The sequence below is a fragment of the Equus przewalskii genome, chromosome 9 (genome assembly GCF_037783145.1).
Source record: "Equus przewalskii isolate Varuska chromosome 9, EquPr2, whole genome shotgun sequence".
Classification (NCBI taxonomy): domain Eukaryota; kingdom Metazoa; phylum Chordata; class Mammalia; order Perissodactyla; family Equidae; genus Equus; species Equus przewalskii.
Genome location: NC_091839.1, coordinates 80,981,615 through 81,008,190, shown reverse-complemented (window position 1 = coordinate 81,008,190; position 26,576 = coordinate 80,981,615). Strand labels below are relative to the sequence as shown.

The following is a 26,576-nucleotide window of genomic DNA, read 5'->3' as shown; positions in this document are numbered from 1 at the left end:
ATTTGAATCAATTTAGATTCAAAATATGGAGAAATATATTTTCTCAATTTCTAACGCATTGTTCATCATGTGTTCATTGGATGTTTCATTAGCTGTCTTTATATTTTCACATTCCTCATATGCAAGAACATCACTACCATATCTTTAAGGAGGATTTTTGATATTTCTTATGATGATTTAGAATTTTCGCAAGAAAGTATTAATCTATCCTTGGAAACTTTTATTCCTGATATAAGAACAGAATAAAATCAAAGCAGCTTTGGGTAAACTTGCACATTTGGAAACATTTAACTATTTTAAAAAAATCTTAAACTTGGAGGCTGACATATTTCTAAATTTTGGCTTCTTTGGCTGTGCAGCTTCCATGAAAATGGCCCTGCCCATCGCTAGCCATGAGAAGCACTATGTTCTAATGTTTATATTGTATTTGGGTTGCTTCTGAGCTACTCATCAAAACCTTGACTTTGTGGTTTTAATATAATTTTCATAGAAACATTAAGAACAGATGTATGAGCCAATCAAAAGGCAGAAACTATGTAAATATGACAATTAAATCAGCATAAATAAGAGTAGTCTGCATTTTTTCTGATTACCACAAAGAAACATAAGATTATTATTTACTCACTGGTATAGAAATATGTTCTGAAATAAAAACAAAAGTAATATGCCTATATTTTTTACAATCTTACATAATTCAATGCTATTAATGGAAATTATTATAACTTAACTATATGGTAAATTTTTCCTAAAACGTAATCAGTATCAATTTATTTAACATCTACTTCAATATAAAAAAATGATTACAATGTCATGGACCACATTTCAAACGTTAAAATTATCTATCTGTATATATTTTAAAGTCCCTGCATATAATTTGTTTAAATAACATGATAAATTCTCTAAGTAAATTTGCATCAGATGCGCATGTTGGAAAATGCTTGTGGACCTTCAACAAGGAAGCATTACTTTTGAAGCATTTCTTCTACTCTACGTCACAATTTCATGCAGTGAAAAAATTTTAAAAGTGCAAGAGTCCTTCGAGATTAAGATCAGCTGTTCGTTTTAGAGATCTGACGGTCAGTCGCACAGTTAGTTGCGAAAGGAAACGATCAGATTTTAGTTAACTGATCTTTGGTTCTTTGGGTCTTCTTAGTTGGTACCCATGAAAGGGAACCAAATAGAATTTTCACGATTAGGTTTTACTCTTTGATCACAAGTGTAACAGCTTGCTTGTGTGGCAATGTTGAGAGAAGTCTCAATGATCGGTTAAACTCTTTTGTTGTTGCCTAGCATGAATTCAATCTCTTCTTTACTCTCCACATTTCCTATTGGTCCAGACAATAGGAATGAAGTGGAATGATGAGACTCTGTGGCTCATAATAATCCAAACCAAGGGGAGAGACAAGAATTACTTGCAGACAAACAGGTGCCTTGGTATTTTTCTGTTGCCAACAACGACAAACTATGTTTAATCCTGGAGTCACGTGCAAACCAAATGATGCAGGGTTTTTTTTAAATTTACTTTCAAACTAAGTGTGGGCAACCTCTTGATATCTGACTAATTCATGACCTCTTCTTTCAAACTCAGCCGCCAAACAATGGTAGTGCTTATTATCTACCATGAGGCTAATCAGACTCATCTCAAGAAGTAAAATTTCAGCAAATAGCTTTGCCGTCTCTTTATGCACCCATTTTACGTGCTCAGTGTGATGTGAATTTTGGCAAATGTCAGCATTTGTGTAACACTTCTCGAATCAAGTTTTAGAACGTGTCCACCATGCCATCAGCTCCCGTCCTGCCCCCTTGCAGTCAACTCCATACCAACCCCTTCTCAGCCCCAGACCGCCACTGATACGCTTTCTGTCACGATAGATTAGTTTTGCTTGCTGAAGAATTAGATTTAAGTGAATGGTGGAAGACAGACTCTTTTGAGTCTGGCTCCTTTGGCTCATTGTAATGTCTTCAAGATTCACCCCTGTTGTTGCATGTATCGATAGTTTGTTGTCTCTATTGCTGAGTATTATTTCATTGTATGAATATACCAGAAAATGTTTATTCATTGCCCTATTGATGGACATTTGAGTTGTTTCCACTTTGCCTATTGTGAATAAAGCTGCTATGAATATTCTCGAATAAGGTGTTTAGTGGCCGTGTGTTTTGGGTAAATACTTTGAAGTGGTCATAGAATGGGTGTATATTTAGCTTTATAAGAAACTGCCACAGAGTTCTCCAAAGAGGTTGTAAAATTTATGCCTACTCCAGCAATGAATGCGAGTTCCAGTTGTTCCAAATCTCTTCAACATTTGTGCTGGCCATTTTTTCCTAAATTTCAGCCATTCTGGTGGGTGTGTGGTGAAATGTCAGTGTGGTCCTGGTTTGTGTTCTCCTGATGACTACGGATGCAGAGCATCTCTTCGTGTGCTTATTGGCCGTTGGTCCCATTTGTTCTTTGTTCCTTCTTTCTTCTTTCCCTGTTTTCAATTAGTTGAGTATTTTTAGTATTTCATTTTATCCTCTGTTGGATTATTAGCTATACCTCACTATTTTATTTTTTAGGTGGCTACTCAAGAGATCATAATATTCAAACTTTAGCTTTTCATACTCCACCATTAAATAGTACACTCCTGTGTGTACAACGTAAGAAACAACAATATACTTGGATTTCTCTCCTCTTGTATTTTGTAATTATCATTTTCATACATTTTAACTTATAATACAGTTTTATTATTCTTTGATGTAAACAGTCAATTTTATTTTAAAGAAACCATGAAAAGAAAAAAAAATTATTATTTACCACATATTTATGCTTCTGGGGCTCTCCACTCCTTTATGTAGATTCAAGTTTCCATCTGGTATCATTTCCTTCAGCCTGAAGAAAAATAACACACTCTCTCAGCTTTTGTTGTGTCAAAATGCCTTTATGTTGTCTTAATAAGAACACTTTCCTTAGTTCCAAAGAATGCTGGATATAGAATTCTAGTCTGACAATTTCTTTTTTCTTTTGTTGTATTAAAGATGTCATTCCACAGCCTTCTGGCTTATATTCAATTGAGTGATCATCCTTATTTTTTGTTTCCCTGCATGGAATGTGTCTTTTCTCCCTTTCTGTTTTTGAGATATTCTCCATGTTATTAAGATACTCTCCATATTACTGGTTTTCAAAAAATGGTGAAATGTGCCTTGAATGTAGCACATCCAGGGAATTTTTCATCTCAGATATTTTTGAATTATAGATATTTCATCTGATTCTTTTTTTATATCTTTCATTTCTCTTATTGCCAAATAAAATTTCTCCATACTCATTTTTTTTCCACTTGGCAAAAATATCCACCACTTGATAAGGGAATCTTACAGAACATGCTTATGGGAAACATTATCTTTCTGTTTACATGTTTGTTTTGCAAATTAGAATTCCTACTCATTGGAGTCAGAAAATCTACCTTGGTACCTGGCTCCAACTCTTACTGCTCATTTGATCATGGACAATTTAACCTAAGTCTTGGGATGCAAAATAAGTCTACAAAATCCCATTCTGGTGTGTTGATTCACTAGAATAATATGCGTGAAAATGTGTTGTGCCAAAACTAAACAAATGAAGGCTAATCATTTTTCATTAAACTATTTAGTAAAACATTTACAAGCAATAACTTTCTATAGAACATTTTTCTACCTAGAACATTCAGAGCCCGAGTGCTTGCTATCCGACCACTAAGGGGCGGCCCGAATATTAATATTCACATTCAAGTGTTGCCATAGAGAAAAACTACATAAAAGGGACTCCATAACATTCTCAAAATATAAAATTGCTTTCATGGGCACCATGCACATCTATATGTCCCTCTCTTGAGTTTTCATGTGTCTTGAAAAATTTGAAGAATTGTCCTTAAGTCCAAAGAATGCAGCCTTTCTTGGGAAATGCTGTAAGAGGAAGATTTCTTGTTGCTACAGAATGCTCTTGAACACAAGAAACTATTTCTTCAACGAGAAGAGATTCCATTCTCTGTTTCAGCATTAAAGGATAACTAGAGAAACTCTGCAGTCTAGGGACAGGGGTGACATTAATGGTTTTTACATTTGATCCATTGTTCTTATATTCAGGGTGATGTCTTCAATTTCAAGTAAGAGAAAATCCCAACTCAACTTGCTTACGGAGTGTAAGAATATTTATTATCTCATATCCAAGCCCCAGGATCTTTCCATTGATCTCCTCTACTATTGTTAGTGAGCTGGTTTGCCCATCGGCCTGGTTTCATGGGCTGAACTGTGTTCCCCGAAGTTCATGCGTTGAAGCTCTAACGCTCAGTACCTCAGAGTGTGACTGGGATATTTGGGAGGGAGTCTTTAAGGAGGCAGTTAAGTTAAAACGAGGCTGTTAGGGTGGGCCCTACTCCAATCTGGCTGGTGTCCTTATAAGAACGGGAAATTTGGTCCCACAGGAAGAGACAGCAGGTGTGTGCAAGCAGAGGGGAAAGACCATGTGAGGACACAGTGAGATAGGGGCCATCCACAGCCATGGGGAGAGGCTCAGGAGAGGCCAACCCTGCTGACACCTTAGTCTTGGACTTTCAGACTCCAGAACCGCGTGAAAATGCATTTCTGTTATTTAAGCCACTCTGTGGTATTTCGTTGTGGCAGCCCTAAACACCTAATGCATGTGGCTTTCCTCAGGGTTGCAAGATACTGCCACAGTTCTGTGTGTCACATCCATACTGAAGCAAAGACACCCTTACTTCATCTTAAAAAGAAGGATACCTTTCCCAGAACAACAAAACCCAGATCTCCATATTCACATTGACCAGAAATGAGTCCCATGCCCACCATTCAACTGGTCAGTGGCTGGGGGGAAACTACTTACCGTAACCGGCCTGACCTAATTAATATTTACTCCTGAGGTGAGGATGGGGTCACCTCTCCCCAAGTAACATGAGGCCTGCGTGTATATCTGTAGAAAACTGAGGGTCTTTAGCAAAGAAGATAAAGAGAAGGAATGGTGAGCACAGAGTGAGCAATATCCGCTTCAGGTCTGCTACTGTGTTCTGAACTGGAGCCGCCATACCTCAACGCACCATCGCGACTTTTAACTCTTGTGACTATGCTCGTGATGGCTTTTAAAATGTTGAGGTCTTGACCAGTGATCGCTTTATCTGTATCACAGAAAAGATGTTAATCCTAATTTAGATTCCCTTAGAAGAATATTATTTATCACATCTCTACTGATAACTTAACTTTAAAGGACCAGGAACAGAGATGATGTGTGTACCTTTGCATTCTTTGTGGAATAAGGGTTTTACACACACACACACACACACACACACACACACACACACACACACAGAGGCAGGGGGCAAATTACATTTGAGAAAGGATGTTTTAAATGGATTTTCAAGTTATTTGAAACAAACTAATTTATGTGCCTTCAAGTAATTTAAAAACATATGTTTACTTATTCATAATTTATTTACTAATTTCAAATCACTTTTACCAGTGCTGGTGCATGCAATGCCTACAAGGATCTCTTATTCAATAGATTTACCTAGTTCTCCATTATTGCATTTGGTTGAAAATATTAATTCTTTTTCCTTTTAAAAGACTTTTATTATGTCAAATTATTTAGATTTTACTTATTAGCTTCCTTTCGTCATCCTTCCTCCATTTTTTCCCCTAAAAATAACTATCCCCATCTCAACATTCCCAAGAGGTGACTCAATCTAATCCTTACTGTGTGATTTTGGAGAGCAGCGCGCTAAATCCAGAATTACGAAATTGCTGCCTTTGGAAAGGGTGGTTAACTCATCAACTACCAGTTGCTAATACAGTTCCAGGTTAAAATACCACATTTCTTCTGCAAACTGTACGTACTACCAGCTCCTCGTTGCACTCCCAAAGGCAGAGAAGAGTTCAGCCCAACTGAACCACCCGAGACTTCCCAAATCAAGCAAAACAAGTATTCGAATCAATGAAGAAAATCACTGAGGTGAGTTTACATGTGAAAAAAAGAAGCATTTCCCCTGGACAACTAAAAGGTTTCCACTTTCCTGTACCTTTTACTTTATTTATATTATACTGATTTGTAACTGGAAGCAAAACCACACCATTTTCCTCCAATTTCCTGAATGAGCTCTCAAATGAAAATGTGATCCAAACCCTTAAATTCTTCTCTAAAGTACGTTTTCATTTTTATTCTAATTATTTCTGTGTATCTTATTTTTATATTGGTACAAGAATCCCCAATTATGCTAAGACGAAACCCTCGTTGTAAAATTTAAAGAAATTTGAAATAAATTTGTATTATTACATTCTTTTTGAGCAAATAAGTCAGATAAATTTTTCTTTCGGTTTGATTCATTAGGGCCTACTACAAAGTACAGTTTAACACAAAATAGTCATGTTTCCGTTGATATTGCTGCTGCCATTTACACATCATTTTAGTTGTTATCTGTAACTCGTACTCATTATATAGGCTTAGTACCTTCGAAATCTAAACAGCTTAAATAATATTTAATATTTATGTAAAAGCTAATAATTTTAAAATCCACTATCTTGTTTGACCTCCATTTAAAATGAGTGGTGGGAAAAACGTATTACTAGAACAATTAAACAAAGAAAGAAACTGAGATCCAGCAAGGTTACTGTTTTCCCAACGTACCACATCCAGTCGGTAGGAGAACCGTGACGAGAGTTCAATTTCTCACTCAAAGCAGCATCATTGGAAAAAAACAAGTAAATGAAATTATAAAACCACAAATCCAAAGCCAGATTCACAAACCTCCTTATCCAGGAGTACAGCTTCAGCATTGCGCGCAGAGCTTTACACATGGAACATAGATTCTGTTGAACACACATTTCACCGAATGAGCAAATCAGACCATAATCAGCCTCTTCTGAGGAAGTTCATGGAGATACAGTGGTCCATTTTGCCTCTCAGTTTGTTTTCTTTCTCAATCTTTCTGTCTGACTTTAGAAACTAGAAAGTAAGTTTGTGAGAAGGACATAGGCCTTCAAGCCAGAAGTTTGAGAACATGCATAGAAACAACTCTCACCACTTGCCAGCTACGTGAAATTTCAAAAATATCCGTACACTCAATCTTCGAGTCTAAGTCTCCTTATCTGTAAAACAGCTGAGATAATATATTCATTCACTTAACAGGTATTGATTAAGCACCAGTGATGTGCCAGGTCCTGTTCTAGGTGCTTGAGATAACGTTGATGAACAACACAGACAAACATCTCTGTTCACGTGGTGCTTATATTCTGGCAGGATGATGGGAAGAGGCAGACAGCAATCCACGAATATCTGATTAACACGTAAATTCTTTAGTATGTAGAAGGAAATAGGCGTCACGGTAAAAATAATAGTAATAATGGACGAGGGGAACTTCGTTTGCAGCTGTGAATGGAGCAACTGGGACCAGACTGGCCCTACTGCGGTGAACTTCTATAAAATTAGACAAGACACACGAATCAACTGTTTTGGGGTAGTGTAAATAGCATTTTAAACAGCTGACTTGCATGAAAGGGTAACTCATCTACAAAGTTAATGGAAAAAGAAACTGTATAACCATCTATCTAGTGAACATTCTTAAAATTCCCCCCAAATTACAGTTTGGTTTTATTCTCAAATTTTAAACTTAAAAATGAAAAGCAAAAATTATTTTTTTGATAAATAAAAAGCATTAATTTCTGACCTTTGGTAAGATCAACAGACTAAGATGTTTAAAGTGTCACTCAGAGACTTAAAATTTTCCCAAACTCCACAGTGCAACAAAGAGGAATATTTCTTCCTCTCCTTAAAAAAAAAATACACAAATAATAGAATACTTATATGACTTTAGCTTTGGAAACAGAAATTAAAACTTGTTATCTTAAAAGCTTCTCTTCTTCTGCTTTTGATGCTAGCAATATATCTTCATGCTTTTTAAATATATTTTTTAAAGTGTGCTCCTGAGAAAATTCTTGCAGTACATCTAAATGTACATATTTTTAGGGCTCACATAATATATCTCAATTGAAAATTTTCTTTTTTCGTTCAATAATATATCATGGACATGTTTCTAAGCCAGTACCTTCTAATCTCTCTTTTTGCTTTTAATGAATAAACTAAAATGTATTTAAAATAATGACAGATATGTTTTTGATTTATTGTCACAAGATGATATGCTGGAATGAACATTATTATACACATATCTTTACACATTTTTAAAAGTATTTCTTTAGATTAAATTCCTAAACATTGAATTGTTGGGCCAGAATTTATACACATGTTCAAATTTGATAGACACTGTCAAATTGCCTTACAGAAATTATGTTTGAAAAAAAGTTATTGGTAACATAGCATCTATATTGTTGATCATTTTTGTCTTGGGTTTTTCCCTTAGTTTAAAATATACAGGGGGCTGGTCCGGTGGCGCAGCAGTTAAGTTCACACCTTCAGCTTCTTGGCAGCCCGGGGTTCGCTGGTTCGGATGCCGGGTGTGGACGTGGCACCACTTGGCACGCCATGCTGTGGTAGGCGTCCCACATATAAAGTAGAGGAAGATGGGCACGGATGTTAGCTCAGGACCAGTCTTCCTCAGCAAAAAGAGGAGGATTGGTGGCAGATGTTAGCTCAGGGCTAATCTTCCTCAAAAAAACAAAACAAAACAGATGAGTTAAGAGATTCTGAAGCTTTATAAGTAAAGTTGTTCCACAACTACCTTTTATTTTCTCAAACTGTCTCAGGTTTCCTAACCTATTATGTATCAAGAAGTGAAGCACAATCTTAAACTAACCTGTCTAGCCCATATTTGAATAAATGTCATTGGAAGGGGAGCTCCAACCATGGGAAAGGTACAGAGATGTGATGACCTGACAAGACTGTCTGTCGGACAGGTGAGGCCAACTGATGGATTCACTTTCTACTTTTTAAATATCCTGAGCACAGTGAATGGAAAGTCCAATATACAGAAAAAAATCCCATTAAGTTAGGGAATTTAGTGACTATCTTCTATGTATTACTCATCAATGAATTTCTCAGGGCTGAAGCCCCTGTTATTCACTTCTCTGATAATGAAGTATGTTAACTATATTTTCTTATTTTCTATATTCTTGTTTCTCTGGCATCTGGGGTTTTATTGACTGGGGAAGATTGTGCCTCCAAGGATTAGTTAACTCAAAGAGATAATAAAAATGAGCATGCATTTGACACACGAACCAACCAGTCTCAAGTCCATACTGCATCTTCTCCCTTTTCTCAAGCTCCTGCAGTCTGGGGCACTGTCCCTCCTGTTCTAAATTTTCGCAGAGCCAGGTACTGGACAACTAGGGACTACCCCTAAACCTCAGATCTAGCCAAAATTACTCAAACTAGCCAATCCTAAGCCTGCTCAGCTTGCTTATTCTGCCTCGCCCAATTCCTTCCTGCAAAAACCACAATTAAGGCTCTCCCCTCACTCCTGCTGCCTCCTGACAGGCCCTGGTGCTTCCCCATGGGGCCCTGCATCGCGTGGCATGCCCACTCCTCTTAGGAACCATGAGTAACTATCTCTTCCATGGCAATCATCTCCTGATTTGTTGGCCTCACCATACCTGAATAAAAACAAAATCCCTGGTACATTTTAAAACAGAAAGTAAGCAAAAGAGAGGTAGACCATCCTTAGTGGTGGGCATTTTCTCAGTGTATTCTTTGACGAGATGCCCAAATGTATGACTAAGGTGGTAGGCGGGTACATTTTGCCTGCTGAGTTTGGGAATTCCAGGGCAGAAAAAATAAAGAGATGTCTGACACAGCTCCTTTCCCATGTTGAATTTTCAACAAACTCAAAGACAAATCAGAAAAACCTACAGAAGGCAGATGGGAAATCGTAGAATTGACACATGCTTAAGGCTGTTTTGGGATTGGATGGGTGATTACCATATATTTTCCAGTCCTATAAATCCGGTGTGTAGGCAGTCATGAAATTTGATTCAGAAAAAAAAAGGTAATGTTATAAAGTGTTGCTTTTACACAAACAGTTGCCATAATAATTGACAGTGGTTCTGTCTTCCCTCGATGGAGGAGCGTTCTCAGCTAGAATCCTGCTCAGTTCCGTGTGTTTACTGTATCACCAGCGGCAAGATCGCCCTCAAAATTGAACTCATTGAACTGAGTTTAGGCCTTTGAGTTCACAGGAACCCTCGACACAAGAACTGAAGAAAAATCAGCTGGAACAGATCCTGAGAGTTATAACAAATATCCTCAGAGTTAAGTCAAACATCCACTTAAGGACTTTAGCTCCATTTGAAGATAGAGTCGTAAAATATCACATCACCCGGAGAATCAGGCCAAAGTCTAGGTCTTTAAAAATGTTCATGGAAAGTATAAAATTGCCTTGTGTCTTGCAAATGTAGAGCGACCCTTGATTGTGTAAGAAAAAGAATTATTCTCTTTCTACTTGAACTTATACGATGATTTCTACCTACAATATTAAACCAGAGTATTTCTTACACTAGTTGCCTATGAAGGTTATTCTTACGTTAGAGGGTGGGGTAATAATTCATATTTGTAACTCTGAGTATTTCTTACACTAGTTGCCTATGAAGGTTATTCTTACGTTAGAGGGTGGGGTAATAATTCATATTTGTAACTCTGCCTCTTCCCAACAATTTTCTTTTTCTCACCATCTCCAGTCCAATCTTAAAAGCTAAAGCTATTTTTTTGTTTTTCTTTAAAATACTGTGTTTGGCAAAACAGTGTGATTCTGGGCCCCGTCCATACATGAGGCGCTCCACATGTATCTGTGTGGGTTGGATGGGCGAATGAGGAGTGCTCACAGTGTCGACCTGCAGCTCTGTGACCCTCCGTGCCCTGTGCTTGGTCCTGCCGGCGGGGATGCGGAACAATTGCTGCAGCACCAAGGGACACAGGTCCCAGAAATTCTCCACTGGCATCCTGCTTTGCAATTTGGTGCTAAGATCTGCTTGTAGGTGATCATGGAATCTGTAGTACTAGTCAAGATTTTTTCAACTCTTAAAAGTCCCTGGCTTGTGGAGGCCAAAGTTATTTGTATGACAGTACCAAGTTTCACATTTCTCTGCCTACACAAAGTAGCATTTAAGAAAATATTTCTACTTTGACCCATCAAACAACATCCCGTTTTTCCTTTGCATCCCACATCTTTTCACTGGCAGACTAAATGAAACACTTCTGAAAACGATGATCAGTGGGGCATATTTTTCTTCTTCCTTTTGAACTGTCGATCAGAGTAGCTGAAGTATTCCTTTAGTTACCTTTTCTGGTGTTCACTTATATTCTCTGTAAGATTTTGATATGGATGAGCAATGAATTATGAAGACTGAGAATAACTGAGGTGCACGTAAACTTGGGGTCATGGTGAGCTCACTGAGTGGATTTGAATCCATCCTGCTCAAATACTGACCTCGGACTGGATTCCCTTTGAGAAGCAGCCCTCCTCCAGCAATGCTCCTCCTCCTCTCTTTCAAGCCTTTCTTCCTGGTGGTCCTCTCACCTGGCTCGCCGACTCCAGGCCTTTGCAGCTGTAGAGAACATTGGAGCATGCTTCCCTGGCTCCCATCTCTGGCCCTCTCTCTGGGATTCTGTTTGAAGGTCCCTCTTCCTCTCACCTTGATCCAAACATCCACAGCTTCAGGAGAGAGGCAATCCTGCCTCTGTCCCAGTGCCTAGGGACCCCTGTTGCAAGGGCCAACTTAATCCAGCCTTCCCATCTGGAGCAGGGAAGTCAACCAACGCATGCTTATTGATGTGCAGAAAATCATTATTGGCTGGACAGGTTTGGGGCACCAAGGGTAAACGGCTCACTGAAGTAATACTATCATATAGTCAAAGGAAGTGTCATTGTGGTTAGTTGATGGTGTGAGGGGTAAAGTGGAGTAGATCAGGGAGGAGTTCTGAGACCCCTCTGAAGGCAGTTTTATTCACAACTCAGCATATTCCAAATAGCTGAGTCTGTCTGTCTTTCCAAGATCCAGGACTGGCATAACAGATGGTATCTTTGTCCTATCCTTTATTTTAATGGAAATACCATCAATGTTTCACAAGTAGGAAATATGTTAATAGTCTCTCTGATGTTAATCATGTTTCCTTTTTTACTAGTTTTCTAAGAGCTGTTATTAAGTCGAGAGCAGTTATTGACAGTAAATGTTTCGTGCTCTTTTACACGTATCAAAGTCATCAAACAGTTTGGTAGTGGAGGTAGTAGATATAAGGACAGGTACAAAAGATATGTTAAGACTAGAAGAGTCAGGGCTTGTGAGAAATTGGGGCAAAGCAGACGCGAAGATGAGGGAAGTGTGGCGTCAACAATATCATTCAGCATGTTCTCATAACAGGAAAACACCGAAAATACTGTTCAACAGTAAGGCATTGCTTTACTATGTTACGGGACAAACAAGTATCCTACGTAAGTTCACAAACCAATTTAGCGTCTTACTTATGGTCACACAACTGCCAAGTGGTAGAACAATGATTTGAAGCCAGGAAATTCGTCCCCGAGACTGTAGCCCTGAGCACTCTACGTGCGACCTGCCATCAAGAGGACAGCGTTCAGCCAGTAAAGACGCAAGCGTGCGTTTATCCATCCGGCTTAACGTTTACAGTACACTGCTAAACAGAGTAACAATTTTTTAAAGTTGATGATTATTTTATAGTATTATACCATTTAGTCAAAAATACATTAATATTTATATAGGAGATATGTATGAGAAAAGTCTATAACAGTCTACACCAAAACAAAGAAGAGAGAACGAGAATGAGGAATGCAGAAGGTCAGTTGGATTAGTCAACTAATCCAACTAGTGAGGTAAACGTGGTGCAGTTAACAAATAATTCCCAAATCTCAGGAGCTCACAAAGCCACAGGTTCGTATTTCACTTAATTACATGGTCACAGACTGACGGCAGTTCTGCTCTGAGGGTCCGTTGAGACCAAGGCGGATGGTGTGGCCCCTCACTATAGCGTGCTCTTCTAGAGGAACAGAGGACAGCACTGTCGGTGGAACCAAGCAGTGGCTCGTAAAGATTCTGCTTGAAAGTCCAACTTCCACATCCCTTTCATTGGCTCAAACAAGGTGCATTGCCAAGACTCAAGTCAATGGGACAGGGTTTATAATTTGGGGCTTAGAGAAGGGCCAGGTAGAGAAAGACCCAGGAGGAAAAAGCAGCACATCATTTTAACCATAATGGAAAAATTGCCAGGATTGTCTGACTCATTTCCCGGAGTGTGTTCCTTTGTCACGGATTTGATTTTGGATAGGCTGAACACGTGAAGACAGATAGCATCTTAAATGACGTGAAAATTATTGTTTCTTTTACAGAATAGCTTATTGACGATTAATTGGCAAAGAAAAGATACAACATCATGGGCCAGCCCAGTGGTGTAGTGGTTAAGTTGGCATGCTCTTCCTCTGCGGCCCAGGGTTCGCAGGTTCACATCCCAGGCGCAGACCTAGGACTGCTCATTAAGACATGCTGCGGCAGCATTCCACATAAAATAGAGGAAGACTGACACAGATGTTAGCTATTAGCTCAGGGCCAATCTTCCTCACCGAAAAAAAAAAAAGATACAACATATAGACATTATAAATATATTATAATGATTATAAACTATATATATAAACATTATCAATACTTATGGGAAAAAATGTAAAATCATGATAGGAAGAAATAAAATAAACTCAAAATAACTAAAAAAAATTATATCACAATTTTACAAAGTGAAAAACACACCCTTAAATGGTGTGTCACCTCTTTAAAAGATGTCGAAAATACTGGGCCAGATCTTGGGAGGTTCCAGGATTAACAATGGTTTAAATGTGACAGAGTACAAAACATACAGACATACATGTAGAAATATTATCCACTGAAATATTTGAACAGAATGTTGCTAGTGTAATCGAAAGAGCTATTTGTTAGAAAGTATCAAATTCTGAAACTGCAAAGTTTTTGACATTATATTATATATGGCACATAGAAACTGTTACTAGATCTTCCATAAGAATCATGTGAAAGAAAAATAGCATGACTTTATATCAAAAAATACCTTGGTTTTGCTAGAATGCTACCCCACTGCAAAATCACCCAACTATTGATCCTACTTACCAATCAGTTAAATTTATATCAATATTTGACAGAAATACTTACTTGTGTCTTAGAAATAATACCATGACCAACGAAAATAGTACAAGCTGATGTGGAACATTGTGGAGACTTCTAACACAGCGACGGGCAGATTTCCATGTTAACCGGCAGTCAAAGCTTTGAAACACACATATGTTATGGGAGATTATAAAATATGGACTATAATAATAATAATATATATAGTATTGTATATATCTCATATATAATAAGCAGGGAACCAAACTGTGTGAAGCAGATTATTACAACTGAGAAGTAGAAAAGATTATTATAAGCTGGACTTTTTCACAAAACCCCCAAACCAAACGCATCTTTCCTTTCACAGCTCCTCCCGCCCTGGGTCCCCTCTCACTCAGACACACCTGCTCCCCTGTTCAGGCTACAAAAGGTGAGGCCATCCCTGTCTCTCCTTCCCATTTGTTCCCATAATAAGTCATTTGTCAGAGCATGTGGATCCTATTTCTGAGGCATTTTCCTTAGTGAAAGGCTCCCCACTCGTATTCTAACTGGTGTTCTTTCCCCCAACCGTGTCCCCCTCTCCAGTTAATCCTATATTTTGCTGCTAGAGAGAGCATTCTAAAATCTCTCTGATTATGTAACCCATGTCCTTAAAAATCTTTGCTAGGTCCAGGCCGCATATAGACTGAATCCAGATCTCAGCCTGGTAGTCAAGGCTCTCCGCAATCTGGCTCCAGGCTACGTTTCTAAATTTCTCTCTTTCTAAATCCTGCTTTCTTCCTACACCCTCAACGTCAGCCACACGGGAAGTCTCACCTTTCACCCCCACACTCTCATCTCCAGGCCTCGGCTGACGCTGGCCCAGCTGCGTACCCCTCCCCAGGTCTCCCGTTGTCTCAGTCCTTCTCAGACTGCAAAGAGCAATTCAGATCTTTTCTCCTTCAAATTGGTTTCCAAGATTTACCATCAGAATTCTTTATTTCCATTAAACGCAGTGGAAAAAAATTGTTTTAATTAAAAAAATTAAAGTGCATCCTAGCTTCATTTTCATAGTTGTTGTCAGGTTTCTCTCTCCAAATACTTTGTCGGCTGTCGTAGCTCTTTGTGTACGTGACACAGCAATTTGCACATACCATGTTCTCGGTAAATGCTTGCTACAGTGAACATGAGCGAGATAAAGCCACAGACTCCACAGACAGACCACCTGGGTTCAGAACTCAGTTCTGTCATTTAACAGCAGTGTGACCTTGTGCCGAAGTTTCTTATCTGTCAAATGGGGATGATAATAATAGTAGCTACATTATGGGTTGTTATGAGGATTAAATGAGTTAACATATCGAAAGCACTTAGAAGAGCCCTGGGAAGATAGTGTTAGAGCTACTGATATAAAATAGGAATATTTCAACAAGATAGCTGGGTAGCTCTCCATTTATTTCATCTTTCTAGGCTTCAGTTTCCTCCTCTAAGCGTGAGGATCAGCAGTACCAGCCCTGCTTCTCTCCAGGGTTTGGGGAAAGTAAGATGTATGAGACAGTCAATTTTAAGCTGTGAACTGTGACATAAACGCAAATTTCGTGGCTATTTTCCCCTACGTCAAAAAAAAGCAAAGAGCCACGGTCAAGAAGAAATATGGGAATTTGTACCAGGATCATTAGCTATTTGATCAGGGAAGTTCAACATTATATGTGCCAGCCTAAGATGGCTTCATAAGCCAATAAAATTCATTAAGAGTTGAAAATTGTCAGATATGACTAAATGCATGTTTAGTACAAATGGAGCCAGCTCCTGTGTTGGAACAGATGAGTTCCTGATCTGTCAAGTGAACATAATTTGAGGTCTATTTACTTCAAAGGAAAACTGCTACATACATGATCTTCGGGCATTGAAAGAGGGCCGCTCCATAACAATGACCTGTTTAAAGCAAAAATAGCAAGAAGTCATAGGATACACACAATCATTGACTTCAGGAGACATAAATGTGAATGCCAAGCCTGCTAAGTTCTTAACACCAGGCCTAGGATCAGCAGCCAGATCTTACGAACCTCATTCAGCATATGCTGAATTGTTGGCTGACCTGCAGAAAAGCATAAACTCACAAAGACATTTGCAGTATTCATTCTGAGATAGTAACTTGATGTTACCAAAACATGGTATTGCTCATGTTAAACTTTAGTGCGGCTTAAAAATAATTACGCTTTACTTCTTGCTGCAATTGAAAGAATGACCATTATCACTTGCAGAAGATGAAAGAGAGGTCGTTTGATTTTCTTAGGATATCAGAATAATGGCCCGGGTGTGCCTTGCACAAGTGTTAGAAGACCCCTTGACCTATTCAAGATCCTAGAGACAGTAAGCCTTTTAACAAACTATGTACAAATAAGGATAATAACAAGAAAGAATAGTCCTCCTACCTGAAGATTTTATTCAAGGACACAGAGAAACTAAAGCCACTCAACTTTGATTTTGCTTCTCTCCTCTCTCGCAAAGGAGATTGGTCTTCAAGTTGCAAAGGGCAGAACAAATGTGGTCAGAAGGTTCACAGCACATCAGAGCTGAAGCTACAGGAGAGGAAAGTCTGATTGCTCTAGAGTATTTCAAGTAGATTTCAATTAATGTAAGGTGCAATGTCTAACAATCAGAATCATCTAAAAGTGGAATGGGCTATCTTTCTAGGATGTAGGAGCCCTGTCTCTACAAATATTCAAATGCAGAGGGCCAACGAGGGGCACTGCATCCCATCATACTGGAACTTGAGTTCTTGCTTTGAGAGATATGTTGAAATAAATGGCCCCTAAGATTCTTTACATTTAAAATTCTACGATTTTATGTAGAAAGACGAAAGAATTAGCATACTGCTACTTGATAGTTCTATGTGGCTTTTGTTAATGAATTCTTATCCTGAATTTTCTCATCCAAATCAAGCATAGACAGGTAACGAGATAGGATACTATGGCTTATTCTGTATTTCTTTTGTCTACTTTGACCCAGTCCTCTAGCATAGATCTCAAAAGAACATGCACGTTCCAGCTGGATCCAGAAACATGGTCACTGTAGGCCTGAGAAAATCAGACACTGGGGGCCCCGGTTTCCTGTGTCGTTTTCACCAGTAGGAGTTTATACAGAACAAATAAAATAATGAATAATAGACTATTATGTAAACTGGGCTTCTTATGTAAAGTGACCTTCTTATTGCTAAGTTCTTAACCTAGTTATTGCTTCATGACATTGATATAGTAGAGACAATCTTAGTTTGGTCGCTGTTTTATTTTAGAAGGAAACCCTAGAAATTATCGGAGAAGTCTAATGATGTCTGATTCTAATAGTAAGACAAAAATACACAGAAATTAAGTAACACCAAAATTAACTGTATTTATAAAGAGAATCTTTTCATGGAAGGGTTATGCATCTTATGAAATTGGATATTCATTGCTTCTTGAGGTAGTTTTAATTAAAAAGTGTATGCTAGGCTTATATAAGAAATACACTCTAAAATGTATAATACCTCATATATTATAGAAAAATATTTCTCTGATGAATGCTCTGACAGCTTCAACATGTGGCTTCCAAAATTTACATAGTTGTCTCTACCTCAGTCGACTGGGAGAAGGGCAGAGGACCAGAAAGCTGATTTCACGAGCCGTGATGGGAAGTAATATATGTCTCTTCTGCTCCCATTCCACTACCTGGAGCTCAGTCACATGCCTGCACCTGATGGCAGGGAGGCTGGGGAATGTCTCCTGAGGCTGTGCTCAGGAAGAAGGGAAAACACATGTGGGGAAACACTGGCATTCTCTTCCACAGTTTTATCCATTTGCACTACGGACAGATTTTCTTCCCGTAAAAAGATACCTGTCCAAAAAGTATCATATCATAATAATGAATTAATACTCTGTCTACATGAAATTTTTAAATAAAATCATGATAAAAAGGTAAGTGGTAATCCAATAAGAACACTCAAAGTAAAGGGAGAATCTAAAAGCACAAAGATAATTTTCCAGGTAAAGCACATGCCCTCAGTAGATGAAAGCAGATAACTGTGTCATAGGAAAAAGACAAACGTTTTACCAAACATAATTTTTAGCCTAAGGTCATCAAAGTAATCTCCTTAATTTTACAGTTTAAATTACAGAATTTCTTCCCAGTGTGCAGTTCTGTTTCTCTTTTATTTTGCATACAAGTTTCTGAATCCTAAGACTACTTATAAAATTTAAAGATAATGTTCCTGACTTTAAAGAATTCTGTATTTTTACTGACAGTGGGGTTTTATTATTTAATTCTATGAAAGTTTGATTCATTAAGTGTTAATAGACTAATCTTTGTCAGTATCATGTACATTTTATTCACAATTCTGTAAACTTCGGTTCCAATGAAATTTTTCACTTCATCTACAAAATTATTTTCTTCTATAATAAAGAGAAAACAAAAAAGCTTACTCAAATTCCCATTTCTCATATCATCTAAAACATTGGCACACATTAACTCTCCTTCTGCTCTTGGTTCTGTAGTTGAAATACAATTGCACGCTCTTGAAAATGTGATTTCATTCAGAAATAAATTATTACTGTCTAGGGCGCCAGGTTTTCACGTTTTCCTTCTTGTTGCCAGATTTACTTTGCCAATATGTTACAACATTAGTTTTTGTGTTAAGATATTTGTTACACACACTCTGAAAAACACCAAAAAGAAAGCAGAATATTTCCTCTTCTGAATAATCCAAAAATTGAGCGCAGCTGAACGCTGCAAACGAGACCATGTATTGCCTTCAGGAACCTAGTCAATTTCTTAAGTAACAGAGAAGAGGGTTAACCACAAGCGTCAGACAGCTCTGAAACTGGAGAGAGAACTCCTTAGGAAAACAAATAACTAAACGGCCTTCAACACGTGTCTCATTAAATACGAAGTATGGAAGAACATAAAGACAGTAAAAATAAGAAAATACTAGCTTAGAAGCCGGTGAAAAGCAAGAGAGTCCTAGGTACAACATTTTGTCTCCCGGGCTTTTCTTCATCCTATTTTCTTTAACGTCCTCTTTTGCCAAGTAACATGTGTCATGATCTAATTCCCTCTCTTCTCTCAGTCTTATTTTCTTTGCCAAAAACTGAAGTGGAAAGTTTCCTTCCGAAGTTTCCGTTTCCATGCGCTCCATGTGTCCTGGTTAAGATGCTGACCCTCTATGTCCCAACCATCGACTTTGCCTGAAAATGTAACCCTGATGGAGTTCACGCTGGGAAGGGAAGATGCCCACTGGCTTTCTCTGGTGTTGTTCTAACAAAGTTAATGACTAGAGCAGAAAAAAATCACCATTCTTACACACCATCCTCCCTGCAAAGATGCAGGGATGAGGAAATAAAGTGCAGAATTACCCTAGGGAAAAAGCCTTCTAAGAAAAACGAAAGAGAAAGGGGCTCTTTTCGAGGCTGGGGTAAAATCGACAAGGGAACAGGTGAAGGAGCCAGAGGCTCATGAACACAGCATATATCTGTCTGAAAGTTCCCAGAATATGTCCAAGTCGCTCTTCTGAGAGTGTTGTGCAATGTTTTCATTATTCCATTTTATTTTCTGTGTCTACATTTTATGCTTTTTATGCCCAAATGCACACACATTGTTAAAACTCCAATAAAAGACATAATTTTAAATTGAGAAAATTTCTCTATAGCTAAATTTTTTATATACTAAATAGTTACTAAATCTTTACCACATTTTCCTCTTTAGTTGACCCACCCTGCCACAGGGGGATGCTCTGCCTGTAAAAGGAATGAGCTCACCATTCTTCTCTCCTTGCTCAGTGGAGACGGTTATTTGAATCATCTGATGGGCTGTTGCCCTCCCCAGTGAAAATGGTGTCTGTAACTGTGGGCCTGATTTAGAAATCAATTTGTTGTAAAATTCTTCCTTTGTGTTTGTTGTTCAGATTTGTAAAGACATTTTTTCTCAAAAGTGGGCCCCATAGATACCAGCCAGCCAGCAAAAATCAAGGAACCCATAATGTTTCAATTTATTTCTAATAAAATAAATAGAAATTTAAATTATTTAAATTTATTTCTAGTAAAATGGTCTGGTTCAAACCTCCTGTTGGTAGAAGGACACTTGTCCTGGTCAAGGAAAGGATGGGGCAGAGATGAAGCAGAAAGCAAAGAACAAGAAGAGATAAAAGTCGGAATCTCTCTCATCTTAATCAAAACTCATCTAAGACAAAATTTTGAGACAAGAGATTGGTGTGGTACCACATCACGTCTTTTTCTATATTCCTGTCCCAGTTTCTTATGCTACCCTAAGAACTTCCCACCATCTTTCCACTTTCTCATCCTCCATTTCTCTCAAATTAAAAATCTTCTTCTTTCAGTGGATGATCTCCAGTAGGAATTAAAATAAACCAATTGCTTAAAATAATTTAACTAAGTTAAAGTGATTTATAAAATTACACCTGACTGATGATATTTGCAATTTTAAAAGAAGATGGTTATTAGTCTAAATGGTTCACTAATTTGAGAAGCTTCAACCAAAGTAATAAAATAGAAATTTCAAAATTTCTAAGCTTTTGCAAGGACACATAAATCTTGTTTTAGAACTGAAAAGAAAGCCTCCATCAGAGTTGGGAACAGAATGGGGCCAACTGAGCAGTGGTCCTTTGGAAGAATATGGAGTTCGTAAACAACAGCCTCCTGTCTCTTTCACATAAATTCCTACACACTCAGAAAGCCTCTTTTACTGGCACTTTATAATGGAGGGAGGAGAAGGTATGGGGGTTTTCTCAAAGACCATAATATTTCTACTTAAAAGGATGAACTAGAGTCCAGGGAAAAATATTATCAATGCAATTGATCTCCTAGGCTTAGAGACAGTTGCTTATATTTTACAGAGAACGTTTAGAGAACATCTAGGATAAGGCTAAATTAAAAAAGGAGATAGTTAATGAGAGAGATTAAAGTAAGTTATTTGAAGGCTAGACTGATTTTAGGCCTCAGGCTTGAGGTTCAACATTCATCATAACCATATGTAAATATAATTATAGTCTATTTTATTCAATTTTTAAAGCTATATTTCAAGACTTCAGGCCTCTATTTCTGTGCTTTGCTCCAGCGAAAGGCACACTTATTTTAAAGGATTAATGACTGTTATCTTCTCAAGGAGGTGTGTGTTTTAATAGAAATGGTGCTCAGTCAAAGGGATAAATTCCTAACGGTGGCATTTTAGGACTCACGGTGTTTGACCCGCTCTTGGGGGTGGTGGCACTGAAAGTACCTGCCACGTGGCTGGACATTTTGCCTACTAGGAGAACATCCAGGCTATTGGACTGAGCACTTTTAGACCATTTCTTGGGTCAGTTACCAATAATACACTCTTTAGATTCACCATGCTCTTTGCCAGAGCCCTACAGCATTAACAATTTTTAACTTAATTGCCCCTTATTCAGTGTTAGAAATATCCTGACTCTCTGGCAGTACAAAAACATTAAAACTTCCTCAGTAGGAAATCTTGCTCCACTGTGTGCCTTTTGTAGTTTATTTTCAAATGCTCCTTCCCTGAACCTGAAGCTGGATCTAATGCTATGTGTTCCTAACTATACAACCCATCTTTGGTATATTCATTTCACTTGTATTTTAAAAAAAATGCAATGAGAGTAGCAGAAATCAAACAGTATGAAGATTCAAAAGTGGAAGAGATTACATCAAATCAGGAGTAATGGGAAAAGATTCCCAAGAAAAGGAGACAGACGATATGGGCCTTAAGTAAACAGGATATCAGCAAATAAAAATGGGAGGGATTCTAGATAGAGAAACCATCGGGAACAAGGACAACACTAGGAAACAGTGAAAACCCTGGTTTGGTTAGAATGTAAGACAGAAATAAGACTAGAAGTAGAATGAGACCATAACTTGGCACAAAAATGGCAAGTGGACTTCAAGCTTGAACAGTAATCACTAACTGCCTGATACTGGTGTTGAAACAACTTAGAAGCTATGTTTAGACTCATTCATTTGTTCAAGAAGTCTTCATTCATCACTGCAAGATGCCAAGTGCTGACCTCGCTGAGGCCAGCACACAGAAATGCCTGCCTTCTGGAGCACACAGGGAGAGAGCACAGAGAAGGAGAAGGAGGTCACAGGGAGACTATCATGTTGACAAAACGGGAGAATAAAAACCCAGAGAAGAGACAAAGGGAGTGTAACAAAAAGGAAAAGCGGGAGAGCGAAGCACATGGACACAGTGGAGGAATCTTGAGATGGACGTGGGAATCAACATAGAGAAATGTAGAGAAATTGCCACTGACAAAAACTGAGAAAAGATGATGAACTTGGCATTGCAGAGGTCATGGGTAACATTTTAAAGAGTGGTTTTTTGCAGTGATGGGAAAGGAAGCCAGATCGCATGAGAATAAAGTAAATGGTATGGAAATGGGGGAAATAGAATCTCCAAACTGGTCATTCTGAAAAGTGGACAGTTTAAAGAATTGAAGTAGCAGGATGAGATCAGGAGAGAAAACCAATGTTAAAAAAAGGGCTTTCAGTTAAATTGTAGGTATCTATGAACAAATTTTAAAGTATCAACAAAAAACATGTTAAATTTTTGTGTCATCAGTTTTACACCCTTCCTGATGAACATAAAAGAAACCAAATAAGTGGAGAGGTTACCATGTGCATGGATGAGAAGACCTGCCGTTTTAAGGATGTCAGTTTCCTTCAAACTAATATATGAATTCGATGCAATACCAACAAAATCTCAACAAGATTTTTCATGGAACTTTACAAGTCAATTCTAAAAGTCATACAATGAGTAAACTGCAAGAAAACACACAAAATTTTTGAAAAAGAAGTAAATTAGGGGGCTTGTTCTACCAAATATCAAAACATACAAGCAACAGTGTGGCTTTGTGCAACAGTAGACCGATTGCACCATTCGTGCCATAAAATGACCGATCCAACAGAATAGGCTCATACATCTAACGGGCATTGATACATGAGAGGGGTAGCTTCAAATAAATAGTGAAAGATGGACTATTAACAAGGATAAAATTACAAATACATGCCTACATTATAGGATACAGAAAAATTAATTTCAGAAAGTATAAACAACAACAAAAACAGTTTTTAAACTCTTCAAAGTATCAAAAGAAGACCTGGTAGTATCAGTTCATGAACCTCAGGGTAGGGAAGGCCTTACTAAATAAGATTCAAAAGCCAAAAATGATAGTGTGAAAGATGTAACACCTTGATTATATTAAAATGTAAAAAAAACCATATAGAAGTTGAAACACAAGTAATAGACTGAAATAAATAAAATTGAATTGTATAATAACAAATGAAGAATTAGCACCCATAATGTTTACAAATTCCTGCCAATCATTGAGAAAGAGACAAATAGAAATAAAATCCATAGTTCACATCAATGAAAGGCAAACGACTGATAAACATGAAAAACATGCTCATCCACACTGGGAATGATGGAAAAAGTAATATACGAACTGAAAAAGTGAGACACCACTTTTTACCCAATAGATTACCCAAAAGGTAAAGGAATTCAAAATATCAAAAATTAATAAGGTAGAATTTGAGTTTAGGTCTCTTTGATTCCAAAGGTCCTGTTCTTGACCACTTATTTCTGTAACTGAATGAGAGTTTTGTTACCGACCAAGAACAGTGGTTCACAGGGTGGTCCCCAGACCAACAGCATCAGCACCTGGAACTTGTTAGAAACACACACTCCCAGGTCTTCCCAGACCTGTGGAGTCAGACACTCTGGCAGGTGAGGCCCACAGCCTGTGTTTCAAGTGATGCTCATACATGGCCAAGTTTGAGAGCCACTGAACTCGAAGATTGGAGGATCAGTAAGGACCTGAAGTCGAAAAGCAAGAGAACCAGCAAACCAGTAGAAGTGGGGGCAGGAATAGAGCAGAAAAATTAGACTTTATGAGGGAAAAAATAAAATACTAGTGTTTAGGATGTTAGTAATGAAGTAGTTTTAAATGATGATGAGGTGTAAACTATGATCACAAATAGAGTGGCTACATTGAATGGAGATGGAAATCGTGGTTTTCTAAAGATCATAGAGGTAAGACAAGAGAGTTGAAAGAAAAACCAAGAGCAGTGTTGAAGTCATTGTGTCGGCCCGAGGAATGCAGAATAGGTGTGTACTTTGTATCGAAGCTTTAGAGAAACAGTGGAACATTCCCTGGATATCAGCTGACCGTGACAATGAAGGATAAGTGTTCTCTTGTTAGATGGAATTCTCTTAGAAAAGTCCGGGATGTTTAGTGAGGGGCTGGGGAGACAACAGGCTTCCATTGGAAAGATTTTTGCAAAATTCTGTGATATTAAACATTATAATAACTTGATTATTAATATTAATCAATATGTTAATTATTAATACTTACGGTGATTGTAATTATAACATGATATTGATTCCACTTTATTTTGAACATAGTAATAATTTTGTATCTATTGAACATCGGTAGTGGGAAACTACATGTAACATGTGATAGAACATGTTAACCAGATACACACCCTCTCCCATACATTGCTTCTGATTCCCTGTGTCTCAGATTTTCAATAGTTTAAAGCTTAGGAGAAAGTTAAAAAAAAAAAACTTGAAAAGTTGAATGATTTCTACTCTTAAATCTTATCTTGTCAAACAGCAAAATCACAAGAAGGGTCTTCAGTAGATCTTGTTTCATATGTTCTCAGATCCTTGGTTTCTGTCTTGCTCTTCCTAGGTAAGTGGCCTAATCTGAATCCTCTCATTATAATGCTTATTACAGACCTGGGGGACTACTTCTTAGAAAGATGTCATTTAGAACTGAATTCTTAATCCTTAAGAGTCAAGGATTTATAATGAAAACTTTGATAATGTATATGGTAAGTCCTGGTCGATCACCAAATGGAAGCAAGAAATGGACATGCCAAGGCAAGGCAGCACCATCCCCTCTCATCAGTGGGATAGTGATGGGGACATTGCAGCGGGCAAAAGTGCACAAAATGTCACAGTTTTAGGCACAATTCTTCAAAACCCAAAATGCCTGCTGTAGATTATAAAGAACTTTTTAAAGAGGAGAACCACCACACACCTTCTTCCCCCAAAGACTGTGGAGGCAAGCTCCCAATGTTCACTGTGAAACAGGGAGTAAAGATGGCAAGATCAACCCTGCAATTAAAAAGAAAGTAAACGTAACACAGACTTTGTAGGCTCAGTCTCAAAACTGCTGTACTGTTCTCTGGACAGAAATGAGGCTTCAGGCTGGTGTTTCGAAAGAGCCACAAGGTTTCTATCTGTCCCAAATGAGAAATAATAATTTTATTGAATAATAAATTAAAAATGAATCCACTTCTTTCTCCTTAAAACTTAGTAAGTGCTTATGATGTGGTCTTTGTGCAATTCTCCAGTTAATAAATTAAAGTGTATGTGAGTCTGTACGTACAATGATCCAAAATGAAAGTGTAAGAACAAAGTGAGAAATAATTCAAGAGACTTAATTTTTTAATAAAAAACAAACCAATGTCCTTCAGGGTTTCAAACATGCTGGTGGTGGTGGTGGCATCGCCCCATAAAATTTTGGTCTCCATGACCAAAGAAGCACAGGCAGCTTTGGGTCCCTCTCTATCTCCATTCACAAGAGGAAAATACAAATACATTTATAAAGATCAGTTTAGGATTTTATTGCTTTCAGCCAAAGACCATTCAAAGACTTATAAAGAGTCAATGCCATATGATTACTTAAATAAAGATCAAGAGGGACCAAAGTTGAATGCTTCCTCGGTAGGTAATGCTTCAAAATGTATTTAATAAAAACAATTTATAACAGAAACAAGTCATTATGCTATTTATCTGTAATATAACACTTTGATTCTTATTTTTAAAGGGGTCAGGGTGTATTAGAGAGTTTCGATGGTAAAATACAGTTCTTATCATACAATAAATAACTTATCTTCTCTGCTTTAGTTTCGAGTAGATGCTATTCTATTTACTCTTGTGAATATTCTGGCTTTGTTCCAAATGCACGTGGAAGACTAAAATTCAATGTGAAAGGCCCACTAGCCCAGAGAGTTTATATATGCAGAGCCTTTGAAATGAGGAATCTGGAAACACCTATCTTGATTGTCATCCATGAACAGGATTTAGAACAGGTTACTGGAAGTAGTTTTCCTTAGGCCTTAGGAGTCACAGACCACTGTGAGAGTTTGGTGAAAGATATGGATCTCTTCTATGAACAATATATACACAAACCCACACACCACATTGTGCATAGCATTTCATGGGGTTCTCAGATTCTTTGACACCTATCCATGGACCTCTGGAAGCCCAACTACCCCAGGTTAAGAATGCCTGATGGCTTATCTGAGTCCAAAATGTCAGATTGTCTAGATGGGACAATCTGCTAAAGTATATATTCACTGCAGAAAATTTAGGAATGCTAAAAAGCAAGAATGGTCCCATGAGATCCCATGTGAATGATAAAATCACCATGACGTCATCACCCACAGGTAAACCTGCTTAAC

The 26,576-nt window shown here is 37.9% G+C and overlaps 1 long non-coding RNA gene across 1 annotated transcript; it reads right to left on the bottom strand.

The window, feature by feature from the left end:
• Window positions 1-2,228: 2,228 nt before the first annotated feature.
• Window positions 2,229-2,884, bottom strand: LOC139073740 (uncharacterized). Its single transcript, XR_011522729.1, has 2 exons — window positions 2,795-2,884; window positions 2,229-2,471 (listed from the first exon to the last, which is right to left on the bottom strand). It is a non-coding gene; the product is annotated as an uncharacterized lncRNA (long non-coding RNA).
• Window positions 2,885-26,576: the final 23,692 nt, after the last annotated feature.